Raw genomic sequence first — 21,248 nt, 5'->3', positions numbered from 1 at the left:
CTTTGGTACTCTGTCCTATGGACTCTAGCCATCCTGCTCTCCATGGACTCTCAGCTCACTCTCCTCAAGTTGAGGGCTCTGCCAGGGTCTGCCTGGGTTCCTCTCCCTGAGCTGTGGCCTGGACAATCCCTGTAGGCAGTAAGCTTGGGAATTCGTAGGTCTCACCTCATGTGCTTCCTGCCTCTCAGGTATCACCGTCCTCCGTTTCCCTCATGTCCTTTATTTTGAAAACCTTTGTTTTATGTATTTTGTCTGGTTCTATTGTTTTAGACAGGAAGGTAAGTCTTGTCCCTATTGGCCCATCTTGGCTAGGAGCAGAAGTGCTTTCCCTCAACTCTGTAAAATTTACTTAGCTGTTTTTTTTCTCACTTCTTGAGTTGGAGGTTTAGCTCATTAATTATTCCAACTTTTTGTCTTGATATGTTTGTAACCTTAGATACTAAAAAACAGAAATATGGATCGTAAAAACCCCATGTACATAGATTTATTACTTTTAGCACTATTGGATTCTTTAAAATTCTTTAAGTAAATAGTAATAGATTTGTGAAATGCTTTCAGTTTTTTTTAATTTATTTTCTATTGAGGTGACGTTAGTTTATAACATTATATAAATTTCCAGTGTACATCATTATATTTCAATTTTTGTATAGACTACATTGTGTTCACCACCCAAAGTCTAGTTTCCATGGGTCACTGTATACATGTGCCCTTTTACCCCTTTTGTCCTCCCCCCTACCCCCCTTCCCCTCTGGTAACCACCAATCTATTCTCTGTGTCTATGTTTCTGTTTGTTCTTGTTGTTGTTTTTATCTTCCACATCCGCGTGAAATCGTGTGGTGTTTGTCTTTCTCCATCTGACTTATTTCACTTAGCATAATACCCTCAAGGTACATCCATATTGTTGCAAATGGCAAGATTTCATCTTTTTTATGGCTGAGTAGTATTCCATTGTGTATATATGCCACATCTTCTTTATCCATTCATCCATTGATGGGCACTTGGGTTCCTTCCAAATCTTGGTTATTGTGAATAATGCTGCAAAGAACATAGGGGTGCATATATCTTTTTGAATTAGCGTTTTCATGTTCTTTGGATAAATACTGAGAAGTGGAATAGCTGATAGTTCTATTTTTTTTTCCTTTTTCTCCCCAAAGCCCCCCGGTACATAGTTGTATATTCTTCATTGTGGGTCCTTCTAGTTGTGGCATGTGGGACACTGCCTCAGCATGGTTTGATGAGCAGTGCCATGTCCGCGCCCAGGATTCGAACCAACGAAACACTGGGCCGCCTGCAGCGGAGCGTGCGAACTTGACCACTCGGCCACGGGGCCAGCCCCTGATAGTTGTATTTTTAATTTTTTGAGGAATCTCCGTACTGTGTTCTATAGTGGCTACACCAGTTTGCACTCCCACCAGCAGTGTATGAGAGTTCCATTTTCTCCACATCCTCTGCAGCACTTATTTCTGTCTTGTTAATTATAGCCATTCTAATTTGTGTGATGATATCTCATTGTGGTTTTTATTTGCATTTCCCTAATAATTAGTGATATTGAACATCTTTTCATGTGCCTGTTGGCCGTCTGTATATCTTGTTTGGAAAAATGTCTGTTCAGACACAATGCCAATTTTTTAATTGGGTTGTTTTTTTTGTTGTTGTTGAGTTTTATGAGTTCTTTATATATTATGGATATTGACACCTTATCAGATATATGATTTACAAATATCTCCTTCCAATCAGTAGGTTATCTTTTCATTTTGTTGATGGTTTCCTTTGCTGTCCAGAAGCTTTTTAGTTGGATGTAGTCCCATGTGTTTACTTTTTCTTTTGTTTTCCTTGCTTGAGGAGACATATTCAAAAAGATAGTGCTAAGACCGATGTCTTACAGTTTTTTTGTGCCATCATAGCCCTCATCTTGAAAAAAGTTTCCTTAACAACTGGACAAAAATGAATATAAACATGAGTATCTATATATTTTAAAAACATTATAGCTTTAAAAAATTGTACATTCTTTCAGTGTAGTAAGGAGATAGGAGGAAGAGCAATCTGGAAGTTAAAAAGAAATATAGAAGGCAGAAGAAAGCAAAGAGAAGGGGGAACAGGAAAGTAGGAAAACTGAGTAGCACATGGACAAGTTTACAGAAATGGCATGTCACCCTCACTGTTTCTGGATCTTCAGTTACAGTTCCCATAGAATGCAATGCATGGCTGCTCCTGGTCCACTTGCATTCGCCAGCCACTCCATTGAGCTGGTCACTGCCTGTGCTAGCTACTCTATAAAATGGTAAAAACGATATGTAAAAACACTATAGAAGAAAACTTAATTGTGAAAATAGCTTTTGGTATTGTAAAGAATTAATGGTATCTGAAACCAGGGTTGTAAGGGACCATCTTTTTTTTTTTTTTTTTTTTGCATGGAAAGATTCACCCTGAGCTACCATCTATTGCCAATCTTCCTCCTTTTTTTCCCTCCCCAAAGCCTCAGTGCATGGTTGTATATCCTCGTTGTAAGTCCTTCTAGTCTTGTGAGCTGCTGCCACAGCATGGCAACTGACAGACAGGTGGTGCGGTTCTGCACCCAGGAACCGAACCTGGGCCACTGAAGCAGTGAGTGCCAACTTTTAAGCATTAGGCCATCATGGAAGATCCCTGCCCTCAGCTCTAGAATCTTATTTCTTTCCATTCTAGAACCTAACAAAATCTTGGTTTTGGCTTGCTCCCGCAGTTACACTCGCTGAGGGGCTTCTCTCTCTCTCCCTCCCTCCCTCAGTCGGTAGGCTTTCCTGTGCCAGTTGGAAATGGGGCAGGAGTGGAGAGGATCTTTCCTCTTTCCCAAAGGAGACTGTGCTGAAAGCAGCAGATTTTGTGTCCATTTGGCAACACTACTGCGTCCTCCTAAGCGCCTGTCCCTGTCTCCAGCTTTCAGCTGACCCTTTCTTTTTGTGACATATGAGTAGAGCTCTGAGTTTTAGTGAAGGTAAAATATGTGTTTTAAAATAAAATCTGTTTTGAATCTATCCTGGGAAGAAAAATACTTTAATAATTATTAAAAACTGTGTACTGCTGTACTGTCATAGAAACAATAATATATATGGGACTTCAGAAATCACAAAAAGTTTCCAGATACATTCTCCTTTGCCCTCTGTGATGACACTGGAATGTGGTGTTATCGTTGCCATGTTGCCGATCCTGGAGCTGCTACTGAGGAGGTTAGGCATTTTGCCCTTGCCCAAGGTCGTGTAGCAAATAAGTGATATCTTTTAGCCAGGTCTTCTCTCTCTAAAGTCCCACTCTTTCTCCTACTCTTTTCCCTCTAAAATGTGCCAAAAAGCAATTTTATTTGTTTAAAGATAAAGTACTTTTCAGTCCTCCTAATGAATTTGATCATGTGTAAGCTTTAAAAGAAATAAGGAAATGAATTCCTATCATTTGAAGGAGTGAGCCGTGTTGGTAGGGCCAACTCTTTGCAGATCAGTAAATTATCTTAGGTCATCTCATTCCTTAGCTTTACCTCTTTGCCTCCCTGCCATGGGAGGATAATGATGTCCTAGTTTGTGAAGGGCTCTCCAGTATAGGATGGGCAAGGGAGGGATGTCTCAGGTTCATCAGGATTGCTACTTTCTTAGTGTTTCTGGGTGTGAGATTTGAAAGTAAACTGTTTAACAAAGCTGGCTTTCTATAGGAATTTTTTTCCCCAAATTTCAGCCATTTGTGGTAGCTCTTTGTTTGTTTTAATCCAGAATCAAAAAAGAGGAGGTGGCTGTAGTGTTGCCCAAGCAGAGACTGAACATGACCTGCTTTGACTGCTACAATGTAATTCACCCATGTCTCCATCCCCATCTTTGGCGTGTTCTGAAGACTCTCATAATGGAATGGCACAGGGCTGCTTCTCCATCTTTACAGGATACAGAGGTACCGGAAGCTACCCATGGTACTGTTGTGTTCAGGTGAAATAATTTTATTTACAAGAAAACAAGTGAAAGAAGAGTATTTTGTGTTTTTGGAGAATGAAAAGAGTTTATAGTAATCATAGCCCAAAGCTTACATCCTTTCTGATGTTAAAACTCAGAAGAAAACTCCAACAGAAATTGTTTTGTTGGAGATAGGCCAGGTACCCGCCCGACAGTTAGACACATCAAAGAGGCTACTTTTATTGGGTTTATTGAAATATAATAGATGACAAGGAAATGTATTAAGTGCATGTATTACTTGTCATTGACTACATCTGAAGCCCTAAATCTCTGAGCACCGAGGTCTGAGCATGCTGGGAAAGTGAGTGCTGAGCCCACAGCTGGTGTGTGTTCTCCTGAGACCTTTATTTTATTTTTTAATCGTATTTATTTTTTTCCAGTTTTATTGAGATATAATTGACATATAACATTGTATTAGTTTTAGGCGTACAATATGATGACTTGATATATGTACCTATTGCAGAATGATCACCATGATAAGTTCGGTTAACACCCATCACCTCACATACCAAGATCTTTTGGAAGGAAGAACAGATATCTTGAATTTCTTATTGGAATGCTGGGCTGTTTCTTATTTTTCCCAGGTATCCTTCTCACACCCCTCCTTATCCCCTCCTCCCCTTTTCCTCCAATAGCTTCCTAAAATACAATTTGTGGAAAACCTGTTTTGTTTTTTAAGTTGCAATTTTATGAGCCAGCACCTTATGTGATAGTATTCCCAAGAAATCAGGAGTTATATGTCTATTTTGGAAGTACAATTTTAAAACTGCAGCAGTCACTTATTAATTTCACTGAAAGTATAACATCAAAAAAGTGATGTTTGTACTTTTAAAGCATTATTAGATGACAAAATCCGAGATAAGGGAATAATTCACATTCCAGAGCTTGGTAATGTCCTCAAAATGGTGGTATGTATGATAGGCATCATTCTCCCAAAGGGAGTTGAAGGGTGCCTCCTTCATCTGAAGTTAGCACTTTCCAGGGGGTTCTTCCATGCCATCCTACTCTAGGGAGAAGGAACACACTCAGGGGCTAGTCGGAAGCCTGCTCCTAACTCCCATCTGGAGCATTGACCTCATTTTCTACATCTGCAAGCATAGCGTGTTGGATGATGCTCTGAGCACAGAGCTCTTGCTGCTCTGAGTTTCCATGGTTCCAAGAGCACAAATGAAATAACAGCATAACCTAAATTTTGTAGGAACATATTGCTTGACTGTGTTTAGCCTGTTTGTGTGTGTGTGTGTGTGTGTGTGTGTGTTAGTATCTAGGAAGAATATAATTATGGTGGCTGCATTCCCAAGCAATGAGAAACAATAAAACTGGAAACAATATGGCTGACTGTCTCTATGGTAACCTTCATTAACTATGTGTATGCACATTTTAGTCATTTTGGTAATTCGTATTTTAAAATGTAAATGATTGTGTTCATGATCATGCATTTGTGACCATCAGTTACTTGTGACTGCAGTGATTATGGGCCATTGTTTCTGCTCTGGAATCATAAGAGCTGTGGAAGAGGTGGGTGGAGGAGACACAGGGAGAGAGATGACTCATTTTAACCTCTTCTGGAACAAACAAGTGATTACTTCAGAAAAAGATGATTTCACTCTCTCCTCCCCTGCCCCCAAACACCTTTCCCGGTGACCTTTCTGCACTGACTTTGTCCTTCAACTGCTGCTGGCAGGCTGGAGCTTCTTTTCAAGTGCTGTGTAGACATGAGAGCACTTTGCATTTAAGTGAGTCTGGGGGAATCTTTTTGGCAGAGATGCTCAGTTGACTTATGCTTGTTGGGGACAGCTCTTTGAGGTCCTCATTTGCTAAAGTTTCATTGTGAGAATTTAAGAACTGCTACAGAGCATTTTCATTAGCTTCATTAAACTAGATGGTTGAACAAGCTGTAACATTGCAAACCTGAGGCTTCTCAAGGTCATAACTAAGATAGTTATATCTTTGGGCCATGACGTCTTCAAGGCACATGCAGTTGACAAATCACTTCTCTCCATGGCCTTCTAATAGTTTTCATCGTAGTGTCGGAAATGTTCCAATATTCCCTGAGGAATTGGCCGACTTCACTGTCATCTCCCTTGTGAGCTGTGAAAATGCATATCATAAGAAGGACCCACAGAAGGCAGGAGTCCCTCTGTGATCCATCTTGGCCCGGGGAAGCATGAGTTTATTTTGTTTGTATGTTGTTGAGGACCAGGGGTTGAGCTGACAGTTGAGTGGCCTGAACTGTTGTCACAAAAGATGGTGCTTTCTTAGAAGTTCTTTTCTTATAACACCTGAACAACCATGTAGAAAATGCTAATTAGCTGCTCTCCAAAAATATTTTGAAAAAATGATGCTTTGAGTTTGAATGCCCCATTGCAGATTTCTTCTCATCAAGAAACCCTAGGCTTTTCCATGTTAAACCTCCCGTATTTCCCAAAGCAGGACAACCAGTCTTATCAGTCTCAAAAGGCTAGCAGAGCTTTGCCTCACAGACAGAGAGCTATGGCTGCTAAAGTGTGCCAAAGCAATTATAACATATTCAAAACTCTTCCTTATGGCTTGAGGCTTCCAGCAAACATCTTTGCTATCTGTCTGCCTGCTTTTTCTGTCGCTCCTGAAATTCTGACACCATGCCCATGGTCAAAGCCACTCCTGGGGCTATTCGAATTTGCTCCCTGCTTTTCTCATTCCCTTTCTGTTTTTCATGCTGCTGTCAAACTCAGCTTCCTATTCACAGTAATTCTCTTAGAATCAATAGGAGGTTTTGATCAAGATGTATAACCCATTTTTTCTTCTTTTCTGACGTATTTTTCCTTGTCCGTGTTACTGTACTTAAACCCAGAGAAGTAACATTTTCTTCTGCATTTGTAAAAATTTCTACTTTTACCCCCAAAGATATTTCATCATAGTTAGCTGTTTTAACAGATACCATGGAACATGTACCATGCGTTCCTTTCCTTGGTCCTTGAAAATAATATTGAGCGTTTGTTCTGCTATATGGTTATTCCTAACCACTTCTTTGGAAGTACAGGGCAATGACCTACTCTTTTAAAGGCCATAATGATTTTTAAAAATGTAAGACTTACTTTTTATCACTCAAAAAGTCGTAAAGCATCCAACGAAGATTGTGAAATGGCTAGGGAACACTTTGCGATACAGAGAGGTTATCTTTGTTTCTTAGCAAAGTTATAAAACATGGACACCTGCAGCTCAACAGGATTGTGACATTCTTTCTTGTGAAATGAAGTTTAAATTATATTCAGATTTAGTGTTAATTTTTTTGTATTCAAATTCTTTGAAAAATTAATAATCCAAGTGTGGTATGAAGGATATCATCTTATTCATCAGATTAATGGGCTGCCAGATCCCAATATTCCCCACTTTACCAAATACAAGAGCTTTCTGTAGAATTTGCTAGACCAACACAGGCCTTTCTTCTGAGGAGCAGTGATAAAATTATCTAAATATGCGAATTGCAGCGTTTCTGTTTTCTTCAAGTAAAAAGTTAAAAGATGATTTGAAGGATTTTGTGAGCATCCTTTTTGTTTCTTAAAGAAAGGGGCATCGTCAGTCCTAACTCCATGCTTGAGATTTTGGACAAGTCACCTCACAGTCGGTATCTCCATTTCCTGACCTGTAGGACGGGTACGATAATCTGCACCCATTTGATGTAGGCTGTCCCATTTGATGTCGGCCTAACTAATCTCCAAATACCCTTTTCACTGTCAGATGTCTGTGATCTGTGTTCTTAGTTACACAGATGAACTAATTTTCTTTCATTGGGATTTGTTCCTAGGAAAATTACAGTTATGGTTTCCTGTCTTCCCTTTTAGAATCTCTTAAGTAACGCCCCACATCCAAGTTTCCAATGGGCTCCCAAAGGCTAACATGCTGCAGAGTTCTGCGCTTCTCACAGGTGGCCATGCGTCAGGGCAATGTGACTCTGGCAGCTGACGTGGGCAATTGTAAGATAAAGTGATGTTGGGAAGATGTTTCATCAAAATGCCAAAGTGTGAGAAAGCCTATCCTGCCTCGCATTTCAGCACATTTATGTCACTCGGGCCAGCAGTTCTTAAGCAGCAGTGTGGTGGCAGCTGCTAGGCTGGCTTGTCACATGTCCACAGATTCAGCCAGAAAAGAGACAGTGAGCCCAAATGCATTCAGACAGTTTGTTACTTACAGAGACAGCAAAAGTATGACTAGTATGGTGTCAGCTCCCACGTCCCTAGTCCCATAGGATGACACTGAACCAGAGGGGCCAGATGGCAGGCAGCACAGGTGGTGGGTCACTCTGTCAGTGAAGAGCCAGCTCTCAACCACAGCCAAGCAGTTTGTAGACTTACACAGGAGCTGCAGCTGTACCCTAAGTGTGGTCAAGGTGGGAAGTCCCAGCCACACCAGAGCCCAAGAGGCAGATGGGAAACTGCCTCATGGTGGCTCCTCACCAGGCTGCTTATCTTGCCATGTCTCAGTGGAAATTGCAGGACTTCTGCTAAGACTCATGTCAGACTTCAGCCAAGCCTTCGCCAATGTGGCCTCGGTAGAGATGTGCAAGGACACCATGGTGCCATGGCAGAGCTGTTCCCCTACAACTACACAGCCTGACCTCTCATGTATCCATCTAAGAAGTCTTTCTAGAAGCACAGGCCACCCCATCAGATGCCCCAAGTGATTTTACTGATAAAGGCTTAGACAAAATCCTTTCTACTTGTCTTAGGTCACATTGGATGGGAATGACCATACCTGCGATTCCCAGTAGAATGATCAGACCCACCTGGAGGACAGACCACAGCCAGGCTCCTGGTCTTGAGCCAGGCCACCTAAATATGTCATGAATCCAGGTGCAGCAAGAGGTATTGGCAACTGCACATGCCCTGCCTTGGTGGCCAGCAGGAAGTCCAGGGTAATGGGCTTGTCCATCCCCAGTCATGCTAGAGAGGTTAGACTGGGTTGTCTGTGGCAGGCAAGTCCGTGTTAGAAGTGGTACCCTATTGGAGCACAAACTGCAGCAGGAGTGGAATCAGTTATTACATTTATTACAACAGGAATAAACCCGTCTTCTGTCCCTTGTGGTAGATGAACTTTTTTGAGCGGAGTTGAGCCGTTCCCGCAAAGAAGCTGAAGTGTTTCTGAAGAGAGCCGTTAGGCTACCCCAGCCAGCACAGCCCCCGCCTGCTCAGGGGGAACTGGATTCTGCTAATAGCTTTGTAGCGACCTCAGCAGCAGTATTTTGTTGACTTGGGGGCTAGGACAAGGTTACCACAGCATTCTGAGATGACGAGACAGGTCAGGTGTCCTGCAGGCAAGGGCCAAGAGAGCCTAATGGTTCCCCCCATGACAAACCCCTGGGTCTAAGGTATTCCTTCCCCACCAGCCCAGGTTGTCACCCTCCTTTCTCAGCCACGTGATGGGTATGCCCGGTCTCTGAAGCATCCACATCTCCTAATCTCCCTCATATCTGTCCCACACCACGTGTCTAGTTTCATGCTGAGGTGGCCCAGTGGTTTCTTCTTTGCATACCTTGTGCCCTCCTAGACCATCTCCCACCCCCAGACAGGTGCACCACTCCGGGAACAACTTAGAAGTCATCACCTCATACCTATGATCATTGTCATCTGTCTCCACAATCCTCCAGACCAGCCGCCTAACTGGGTGGGAAGAGAAACTCCAGGTTAGTGTCTCCTGCCTCCCATCTCTTGGCCAGTCACCAAGTCCAGTCCCTGGCTTCCTGCAGGTCGGCATGGAAGGGGAAAAGGTAGAGCGAAAAGTCTTCTTGCGTGGTTGGCTTGGAGTCTGTTACAGCCAGTCGGGACCTCTTCCCCTCCCCACCACAATTTCATAATTAAACATTTCCTCCGAATGGGAGATTCACTTGTGAAGAATCGCCACGTCTAGAACCCATACTTACTGCCTGTTTTAAATGTGTGCTCCACTAGGAGCTGAGCCCTGGTGGCCCACTTATCTTTTATTTTAGTTTTTTCCTTCACAAGTCCATTTTATTTTATTTATTTTTATTCTAGGGGGAGGAAGATTCGCCCTGAGCTAACATCCATTGCCAGTCCTGCTCTTTTTTGCTTGAGGAAGATTAGCTCTGAGCTAACATCTGCACCAGTCTTCCTCTACTTTTTTTCTTTTTAGGAAGATTGGCCCTGAGCTAACATCCGTGCCCATCTTCCTCTACTTTATATGTGGGATGCCTGCCACAGCATGGCTTGCCAAGCGGTGCATAGGTCTGTGCCTGGGATCCAAACTGGTGAACCCCAGGCCTCCGAAGCAGAACGCAAAAACTTAACAGCTGCGCCACAGGGCTGACCCCAGTGGTCCTCTACTTTGTATGTGGGATGCTTCCATGGCATGACTGATGAGTGGGGTAGGTCTGCACCCGGGATCCGAATCCGTGAACCCAGACCGCTGAAGCAGAGCATGGGGAACCATAACCACTTGGCCATGGGGCTGGTCCCCCATTTTTGTTTTTAGTGGCATTCACACTTGGAGGTGATACAGGACATGAAATGTTTAGTTCCCTGCCCGGGACTTTTTGCTAAAAGACAGCACCATTTGGTGGTGATGGGATGTGTATAAGAAATCCAAAACGTAGCACAATCCATCTAGAAATCCTTGGATAGTATGTTTCTACCTGCTGTGCAGACAGGTGTCAGTGCCATGCCCTGAAAAGGTGCCTACTGTAGTCAGTGCCCACCAACCTCAAGAGGCAGAGAGGGAAGGGGCCTACAGGGTCTATTGTCAGGACTGGCCAGGTCCAGGCTCCTGAAGTATGTACCCTGAAGCTTTCTTTGTCACCCAACCGTGTAACTGGCACATTTGCCAGGTTTCCCTGGCTTCGTCTGCTGGACTCACTAGGCCTTGTTCTGGGGCCCAGTCCTGAATTGTAGCCAGGTTACCATACCCTGTGTGGCACTGTGTCCAGGTGCCAGATCCTTACCCGGGTAGCGCAAGGCTAACTAGCTGGTTGATCCGTTGATGTGCATCCTGAAAAGGTCCTGTTCCAAGGGCGTTGGTCCACATGGACCACAAACAGGGGTGTGGGTCTTGTGCGATCTGCTCCATGATGTTTGTCCCCATGGAGGCTGACACTCCATCATCCAGTCACCTTGCTGCCAGGCTACTCTCCATGAGTCCAGGGTAAGTTCCACAGTCTGCAACTCTGTCCATTGAGCACAATTCCCTTCTCCATGCAAAGTTTTTATTTTTAACTCTTAATTTTGAAATAATAATAAATTAACAGGAAGTTGCCAAAAAAGTAATAGAGATTCCGTGTATCTTTCACCCAGCTTTTGTATAACTATAGAATACCAAAATGAGGAAATTGACATTGGTACAATCCACCAACTTTATTCAGTTGGGGTGTGTGTGTGTGTGTGTGTGTGTGTGTGTGTGTGTGTGGTGCTGTGCAATTCTATCACATGTGTAGGTTCAGGTAACAACCACTGTAGTCAAGACACAGAGGGGCTGGCCCTGTGGCTGAGTGGTTAAGTTCACACGCTCTGCTTCGGCGGCCCAGGGTTTCGCCAGCTCAGATCCTGGGCCCAGACATGGCACCGCTCATTAGGCCATGCTGAGGCAGCATCCCACATGCCACAACTAGGAAGACCCACAACTAAAATATACAAACTATGTACTGGGGGGATTTGGGGAGAAAAAGCAGAAAAAAAAAAAAGAAGGTTGGTAACAGTTGTTAGCTCAGGTGCCAATCTTAAAAAAAAAAAAAAGACACAGAACTGTTCCATCAGCACAAAGAGCCCTGTGCTCTGCCTTTATAGTCCCCCTCCCCCATCCCTGTCCCCTTGGCAACCCCCTTGGCAACAGCTAATCCGCTCTCCATCTCTATAATTGTGTTATTTCAAGAATTTTACATAAATGGAATCATACAATATGAAACCTTTTGAGACTGGCTTTTTTCACTGAGCATAATTCCTTTGAGATCCAACTAAACTGTTGCATTTATCAGTGGTTCATTCCTTTTTATCGCTGAGTGTATTCCATCATATGGATGTACGTTTACCATTTGTTTGTTTAACCATTCACTCACTGAAGGATCTCTGAGCTAATTCCAGGTTTTGGCTATTATGAATAAAGCTGCTAAGGGTTTTTTGTGTGAACGCAAGTTTTCATTTCTCCAGGATAAATGCCCAGGAGTGCGATGCTGAGTCATATGGTAGTTACATGTTCAGTTTTTTTTTGTTGTGTTTTTAAAATTTTTTTAAAGTTTTTTTTAATCTTTTAATTTTTTCGAGGAAAATTAGCCCTGAGCTAACATCTGCTGCCAATCCTCCTCTTTTTGCTGAGGAAGACTGGCCCTGAGCTAACATCTGTGCCCATCTTCCTCTGCTCTATATGTGGGACGCCTGCCACAGCCTGGTCCGCCGAGGGGTGCCATGTCTGCACCTGGGATCCGAACTGGCGAATCCCGGGCCACTGAAGCAGAACATGCGCACTTAACCGCTGCGCCACCCACCGGGCTGGCCCCACACGTTCAGTTTTATAAGAAACTGACAAACTATTTTCCAGAGTAGCGGGACCCTTTTAAATTCTCACTAGCAATATATAGGTGATCCGGTTTCTCTGCATCCTCTCCGATATTTAGTGTTGTCGCTATTTTTTATTTCAGCCATTTTGATGGGTGTGTAGGGATATCTCCTTGTGGTTTTCACTTGCACTTCCCTGATGGCTAATGAATTTGAACATTATGATTTGCCCTCTCTATATCCTCTTTGGTGAAATGCCTCTTCTTGTCTTTTGCTCGTTTTCTAATTGGATTGTTTGCTTTTTGCTGTTGAGTTTTGAGAGTTCTTTATATATTTTAGATCCAGGTCCATTGTTGAACACCTGTCTTGCAAATATTTTCTCCCAGTCTGTGGCTTGTCTTTTCAGTCTCTTACCAGAGCCTCTCCCAGAGCAAACATTTTTAGTTTTGCTGAAGCCCGGTTAGTCACTTTTCCCTTTTATGCATTGTGTTTTTGGTGTCGTATATGAGAACTCTCGAACCAGCCCTGATGGCCCAGCAGTTAAGTTTGAGGCTCTCATCATTTCGGCAGCCTGGGTTCAGTTCTCAGGTGTGGAACCACACCACTCGTCTGTTGGTAGCCATGCTGTGGTGGCAGCTCACACAGAAGAACTAGGAGTTACAACAAGGATATACAACTATGTCCTGGGGCTTTGAGAAGGAAACAAAAAAGAGGAAGATTGGCAACAGATGTTAGCTCAGGGCGAATCTTTCCCAACAACAACAACAAAAAGAGCTCTTCATTTAGCCTGATGTCTTGAAGATTTTCTCCTGTTTTCTTTTAAAAATTTTAAAGTTTTACAGTTTACATTGAAGTCCGTGATCCATTTCGAGTTAATTTTGTATAAGGTGTGAGATTTGGTCCGGGTTCATGTTTTTTGCCCATGGATATCCTCTGGCTCCAGCACCAGTTGTTGAGAAGGCTGTCCTTCCATTGCATTGCTTTCACTCCCTTGACAAAAATCAGTTGAGCTATTTGTGAGGGTCTGTGTCTCAGTCCTCTATTCTGTTCCATTGATGGGTGTGTCTATCTCTCTGCCAATGCCGCACTCTCTTGGTTCCTGTAGCTGCAGAATAAGCCTTAATATCAGATAGAGTGGTTCCTCTTGCTTTTTTTCTTTTTTTTCCCCAAAATTGTTTGAGATATTTTAGTTTTTGCTTTTACCTATTAATTTTAGAAAAAGTTTATCAATATCTATGAAAAACTTGGTTGGTACTTTCTTTCCTTTTTTTTTTAAGATTTTATTTTTTTCCTTTTTCTCCCCAAAGCCCCCTGGTACATAGTTGTATATTCTTTGTTGTGGGTCCTTCTAGTTGTGGCATGTGGGACGCTGCCTCAGCGTGGCTTGATGAGCAGTGCCATGTCCGTGCCCAGGATTCGAACCAATGAAACACTGGGCCGCCTGCAGCGGAGCGTGCGAACTTAACCACTCAGCCACGGGGCAAGCCCAATGGTATTTTCATAGTAATTACATTAACCCTACAGATCAGTTTGGGGAGAATTGACATTTTTTACTATGTTGAGTCTTCCAATCCGTAACATGATATATCCATTTATTTACATCTTCTCTGATTTCCTTCATCACTATTTTGTAATTTTTAGCATACAGACCCTGTACATGTTTTGTTAACTGTATACCTAAGCATTTTGTTTTCTTTGGAGCAATTGTATATGGTATTGTGTTTTTACCTTTGATGAGTATAGTTAGTATATAGAAATGCTGTTGTTAGTTTGTGTGTGTTTCAATAAAACTTTATTTACAAAAAGAGACAGTGGTGCATATTTGGTCACAGGCCATAGTTTGCTGGCCTCTACTCTGAGAACACAAAAACAACTTAAAGCAGATATACTGAATTTCTTCTCTAAGGCAGATTTCCATTATTACTAAATAAACAACAAAAGAAGAAACAATCGATTGTCTTTTCCATTAAAAAAGATTTCTAATATATAATTTTCATTAGTGATATTATAGTTACTTTTAGGCCACAGGCACTTAGGGTACTGCACATCTCCATGGCTAAGCCATATAAATTCTGAATCCCTTTATATTTCTCCTAATCACATGAAAATAATCTCTTTGATACTTTTTCCCCCTAGATGAAATGTTTAGACAGAAGATCACTCATGGCCAGAGATGTGAGTAGCTTGTCTGTCTTTTTTACTGTGGTATTGTGATAAGAAATCTGTATTTGGTCTTCACCCCCGGGTTCGTGGCACAGAGCTCCTAAAACCCTTGTAAATCCCTAAGTGATAAGAGCTCTAGGAGCATCTTTTGTTCTGATGAGGTGACTCTAGGTGGGCCTGGATGGCTCTTGGGTGGGGGCTGGTCACCAGGAAGACCAAGCCATGATTAGAAGCTTGGAGTTTTCAGCCCTACCCTCCACTCTCCAGAGGCTGGAAATGGAGTTGGTAATCATCATGCCTACGTGAAGAAGCCTTCATAAAACTCCCAATAGCACAGGATTTGGGGGGTGGGGGGGTGGTGTCCAGGTGAGTGGACACATTTGCATACTGAGAGGGTGACAGATCCCAGCTCCATGGAGACAGAAGCTCCTGTTCTGGGGACCCTCCCAGACCACGCCCTATGTAGCTCTTCATCTGGCTCTTCATCTGTATCCTTTAGCACATCCTTTAATAAACTGGTGAATGTAAGTGTTTACCAGTTTAAACATAAATGTTCCCCTGAGTTCTGTGAGCCACTCCAGCAAAGAATTGAATCCAAGAGGAAAGAGTTCCTGGGAACCTCCAATTTGTAGGCAGGTCAGAGAGAAGTTGTGGGTAACCTGAGGACCTACTACTTGTGGATGGCGTCTGAAGTGTGTGTGGAAGGGCAGTCTTGTGGGACTGAGCCCTTTACCTGTGGGATCTGACACTATCTGCAGGTAGATAGTGTTAGAATTGAGTTGAAATGTAGGACACTCAGCTGGCGTCGCAGAGAATTGTTTAGTGGAGGAAAAACCACACGTTTGGTGACCAGACAGGTCAGAAGTGAAATGTTCTATGCGAAAGTAAAGGAGAAACATAGGAAGAGAACTGGGTTTTTCCTTAGCACAGTTCCACCTAGCAGGTTTGTGGCCAAGTCCTTCTGTATCTTCATGTGTGTCAATCCTGACATTCACCTTCTTCCCCTCTTACTAGGCTGCCTCTTGCCTGCTCCTTTGGCTAGGGAGAAAAGGTTTCCTGGCTCTTTTCTTGTCTGTGCTACTTAGTGTTTTGGGGTTGTTGGTTTCTTCAGCACCTCGTCTTGGATATATTAGAAAAAAAAAATCCAACAACAACAAAAACCGCCAGGGAACTTACTGCCATTTCATTCCTCGATTCTTGAGGCCCTGGCCAGTCTGCTGTCTTTTCTCCACCTTTCAGACCTTCTGAGTCTTGTTTATATATAATAATATCCAGGGTTTTTAGTTGTACTTAGTGGTAGAAATAGGGAGAAGCATATCCACTCCATCTTCTCTAGGAACCAGAAGTCTGGCTATTAGAGTTTGTCAAATGCTGGGTTTTTTTGCAGCAATTGATTTGATCCTATGATTTTTCTTCTGTTGATAGGGTGGGTTCTGTTGATTGACCTCTGAATATTGAACCAGCCTTTCACACCTGGAATAAATGCCACTTCATTGTGGTGTATAATTCTTTTTAAATGTTGCTGGATTTGATTTACTAATATTTTGTTGAATTTCTGTGGCTAAATTCATGAGAGATATCAGTCTGTAGTTTTCTTTTTCTTTTTATGCTTTTTTCCCCAGTTTTGGTAGCAAAGTAAAACTGGCCTCCTAAAAGGAGTTGGGAAATGTTCTCCTCTCATATCCAGAAGAGAGTCTACAAAATTGGTACTCATTTCTCTTTAAATGTTTGGTAGAATTCTCTAGTGAAAACATGTGAGCCTGGAGATTTCGTTTTTGAGGGCTAAATAACAAATTCAATCTCTTAAATGGTTATAGAACTATTTAGATGAGTTTGGTAGTTTGTGGTTTTGGATTATTCGGTCCATTTCTTCTAAGTTCTTGAATTTATGAGCATAAAGTTGTTTGTAGTGTTATCTTATTATCTTTTTAATAGCTGCAGGGTCTGTAGAGATATCGTTTCATTCCTGATATTGGTGATTTGTATCTTCTCTCTTTTTATCTTTCTCAGTCTTACTAGTGGTTTTTCAATTTTATTGTTTCTCTGTTTTCAATTTTATTAATTTTTGCTCTTATCTTTATTATTTCCTTCCTTCTGTTTGCTTTTGATCTGTTTTGCTCTTTTTTTCTAGTTTCTTGAGGTAGGAACTTAGATTATTGATTTGAGAACTTTCCTCTTTTCTAATGTAAGCACCTAGTGGTATAAATTTCCCTCTCAGCATTGCTTTAGAACACTGCACAAATTTTGATATGTTGCATTTTCTCTGTTCTTTCAGTTCTATATATTTGTAAAATTTCCTTTTGACTTCCGTTTTGACCCATGGGTTATTGAGAAGCATGTTTTAACTAAGTGTTTTAGAGATTTTCCTGTTGTGTTTGTGTTATTGATTTCGAGTTTGATTCCCTATGGTCAGAGAATGTATGCTGTATGATTTCAGTTCTTCTAAGTTCGTTGAGTTTTGCTTTATGGCTCAGGTAATGGTCCATCTTGGTGAATATTCCATGGGCACTTGAAAAGAATGTCTGTTCTGTTGTTGTTGGGTTGAATGCTCCGTAAATACCAATTAGTTCTTCTTTTTCATTGCTGAATTTCTCTCCAGTAGTTCTATTAATTGTTGATATGGGTGTTGATGTCATCAGTTATAATTGTGGATTGATCTGTTTTTCCTTTCAGCCTAATTGGTTTTTGCGTCATGTATTTTGAAACTATTTTGTTTAGTGCATAGACATTTAAGATTGCTATTTCTTCTTGGTTGATTGATTCTTTTTATCTTATGTAATGTCCCTCTTTGTCCCTATAAGCTTATTTGCTCTGAAGTCTACTTTTTAAAAATGTATGTTTGGGGCCAGCCCCGTGACTGAGTGGTTAAGTTCGCGAGCTCCTCTGCAGTGGCGCAGGGTTTCGCCAGTTCGGATCCTGGGCGAGAACATGGCACTGCTCGTCAGGCCACGCTGAGGTGGTGTCCCACATGCCACGACTAGAAGGACCCACAACTAAAAATACACAGCTATGTACCAGGGAGATTTAGGAGAAAAAGGAAAAATTAAAAAAGAAATTTATGTTTGCATTGCATATCTTCTTCCTTGCTTTTACTTTCAACCTACTGATGTCATTATATCCAAAGTGAGATTTTTGTAGACAGCATACAGTTGGGTTGTATTTTCTATCTACTCTGCCAGTTTCTGTCTTTTAATTGGTATATTTGGACTATTTGCATTTAAAAAGTCATTAGTGAGATATGTTTGGACTTATGTCTGCCATTTTATTATTCATTTTCTATTTGTTCACTCTGATTCTCATTCTCTGTTTTTCTCCTCTTGCTTTTATTTGGGTACATGAGCAGTTTTTAGAATTCCATTTTGATTTATTTATATAATTTTTGAGTATATTGCTTTGTGTGGTTTTCTTAGTGGTTGCTCTAGGTGTTACAATGTGCAGATATAACTTATCACAGTCCACTGATAGCAATGTTTTACCACTTTGATTGAAGTGGAGAAAACTTAGTTCCCTTTAAGTCCCTTTACCTTTCTGACTTTTAAAATATAATTGTCCTAAGTGTATCCTCTACATACACTGAGCACCATATTAGATGTTGTTATAATTTTTGCTTCAATCATCAAATATAGTTTAAAAAGCTCATGAGGAGAAGGATATTTACTCCTATTTTAATTCATTCAGTTGTTCTTTTTTCCTTTCTAAAGCTCAAGCCTTCATCTGTTATTATTTTATTTCTGTTTGGAGAACTTCTTTTAATCATTCTTTAAGGGTAAATCTGCTAGCAACAAATTGTTGTAGTTTTCCTTCATCTGAGAATGTCTTTATTTCCCTTTCCCTGAAGGATAATTTTGCCCAATATAGAATTCCCAATTGACAGTTCTTTTCTTTCCGTACTTGAAAAATGTTGCGCTGTTTCCTTTTAATCTCCATGATTTCAGATGGGAAATCCACTGTTATTCTAATCAGTTTTCCCTTATACATAATGTGCCATTTTCCACTAGCTGCTTTTAAGGTTTTTTCCTTTATTTTGAGTTTTCAGAAGTGCAATTATGATATGTTGGTATGGATGTCTTTTGTTTTATCCTACTGGGGTTTTTCTCAGCCTCTTGAATCTGTAGTTTTATCTTTTGCCAAATTTGAGGAAACCATTATTTCTTCAAATACTTTTTCATCACTACTCTCTTTCTCCTCTACTTTTGGTAGTCCAATGATATGAATCTTAGCTCTTTGTTATTGTCCTATAGGTCCCTGAGACCCTGTTTATCTTTTTTTTTCAGTGTATTTTCTCTTTGTTCTTCAGATTGAGTAATTTCTATTGTACTACCTTTAAGATCACTTCTCCTCTGTCAAATTCATTCTGCCATTGATCCTTTTGCCTGAGTTTTAAATTTCATCTATATTTTTCAGTTCTATCATTTCCATTTGGTTCTTTTTTTATACCTTATATTTGATGAGAATTTCTTTTTTTTTTTAAGATTTTATTTTTTCCTTTTTCTCCCCAAAGTCCCACTGTACATAGTTGTATATTCTTCATTGTGGGTCCTTCTAGTTGTGGCATGTGGGACGCCGCCTCAGCGTGGTTTGATGAGCAGTGCCATGTCCGTGCCCAGGATTCGAACTAACGAAACACTGGGCCGCCTGCAGTGGAGTGCGCGAACTTAACCACTTGGCCACGGGGCCGGCCCCTGATGGGAATTTCTATTTCTTCATTTGTTTTAAATTTATTTGTAACTCCTCGTTGAATCATTTTCATGATAACTACTTTAAAATCCCTGTCAAATAATTCCAACATCTGATTAATCTTGCTATTGGCTTCTGTTGATTGTGTTTTCATTCACATTGTGATTTTTCTGGTTTTCGGTAGGACTTCTGATTCTATAGTGTATCCCAGACGTTTTGTCTATTATGTTAGGAGACTCAAGATCTTATTTAAGTCTTCTCTTTTAGCAGTCAGTCATCCTATTTAGGTTTAGCACGCGGGTTCTGACTTTGGGGTTGTGATTCCAATGGCAATTTAGTTTTCAGAGACTTTGCAACGTCATTCTCGTCTGCTTCATTTGCCTGGTGCCACTGGAGCACCATCTCAGTTTTTGGTGGTGCTGGGGATGGATATTGCTTTCCTGGTCCTGTCTGGTGCCTGTGAATGTGGGATGGAAGATGTGGGATTGGGAGGTAGGAGCACTGTTTTCGGTTTCTCAGTGCCTCCTGCTCCATCTGTGCTGATGCTGCCCTCAGAGGTGCGGGGCCCTCCCCTGGGTCTGTGTGCTCCATGCAAAGTTTGAAACAATTTGGTTTTTGGTGGTTGTGCTGCTGAAAGTGACCCAAGTTGCCCCATCAGACTTTAACTTAGCTGATCCGTCTGTGAATCATGCGAAGTCTCCTCAGGAATCTTGATGTACCAAAGCAAGCACCGTGTGCAAAACCGCAGGGAGAACTGTGGCCTAGTGGCAACTTCTTTCTGCCATGGGCTCCCGTCTGCATTCCTGTCAATCACTGACACTTGTATTTCAAAAGGCTCATTAGACCTGACTGAACTAAGTGGGCTGGCGATCTGTTGGATTTTTTTTAAGCACTTTCTTCTTGATTGGGCTTTTGTTTAATACAGCGATCAGCCACCCCTCCCCCATCTTGTGTTATTTTAGTGACACCACATGACTGGGCTGGGAAAGCCAGGCAGGCTTCTGGTTGTGTCTTATCCCACTGCTATGGTTTTTTTTATTATTTATTTTTATTTATTTATTTTTTTAAAGATTGGCTCCTGGGGCCAACCCCGTGGCCGAGTGGTTAAGTTCGCACTCTCCGCTGTGGCGGCCCAGGGTTTCACCGGTTCATATCCTGGGCGCGACATGGCACCACTTGTCAGGCCACGTTGAGGCGGCGTCCCACATGTCACAACTAGAAGGACCCACAACTAAAATATGCAACTATGTACTGGGGGGATTTTGGGGGAAAAAGCAGAAGAAAAAAAAAAAGATTGGCAGCAATTAGAGATGGAGAGCGGATTAGCGGTTGCCAAGGGGGTTGCCAAGGGGACAGGGATGGGGGAGGGGGACTATAAAGGCAGAGCACAGGGCTCTTTGTGCTGATGGAACAGTTCTGTGTCTTTTTTTTTTTTTAAAGATTGGCACCTGAGCTAACAACTGTTGCCAATCTTTTTTTTTTTTTCCTGCTTTATCTCCCCCAGTCCCCCCCCAACCCCTACATAGTTGTATATCTTAGTTGCGGGTCCTTCTAGTTGTGGCATGTGGGACGCCACCTCAGCATGGCCTAATGAGTGGTGCCATGTCCACGCTCAGGATCCAAACTGGTGAAACCCTGGGCCGCCACAGCAGAGCGCGCAAACTTAACCACTCGGCCACGGGGCCAGCCCCTGCTATGGTTTTAATTGTGGCATTTCTCCACTGGAAGCATCCCATACAATCAGAAGAAGTGTCATGCTTACTTGAAATATCTGTTATTCCCGTAATTTTAGCAGCATCTGTTACAACCACTTGGGTGTATGTCCATCAAGTAAAACATGACACAGTTTGAACAAATATCATCTGTGGTGAGCCACCACTGATAACCTGAAAGGGTGTCACAGGTCTGATGTCAATCTATTAGGAGCAGGTGGGGCCGATGCCGAGTGTAATGGGGACTCTTG

This window comes from Equus asinus, chromosome X (assembly GCF_041296235.1).
Source record: "Equus asinus isolate D_3611 breed Donkey chromosome X, EquAss-T2T_v2, whole genome shotgun sequence".
In the NCBI taxonomy this organism is placed as follows: domain Eukaryota; kingdom Metazoa; phylum Chordata; class Mammalia; order Perissodactyla; family Equidae; genus Equus; species Equus asinus.
Note: the sequence above shows the minus strand (reverse complement) of the source record.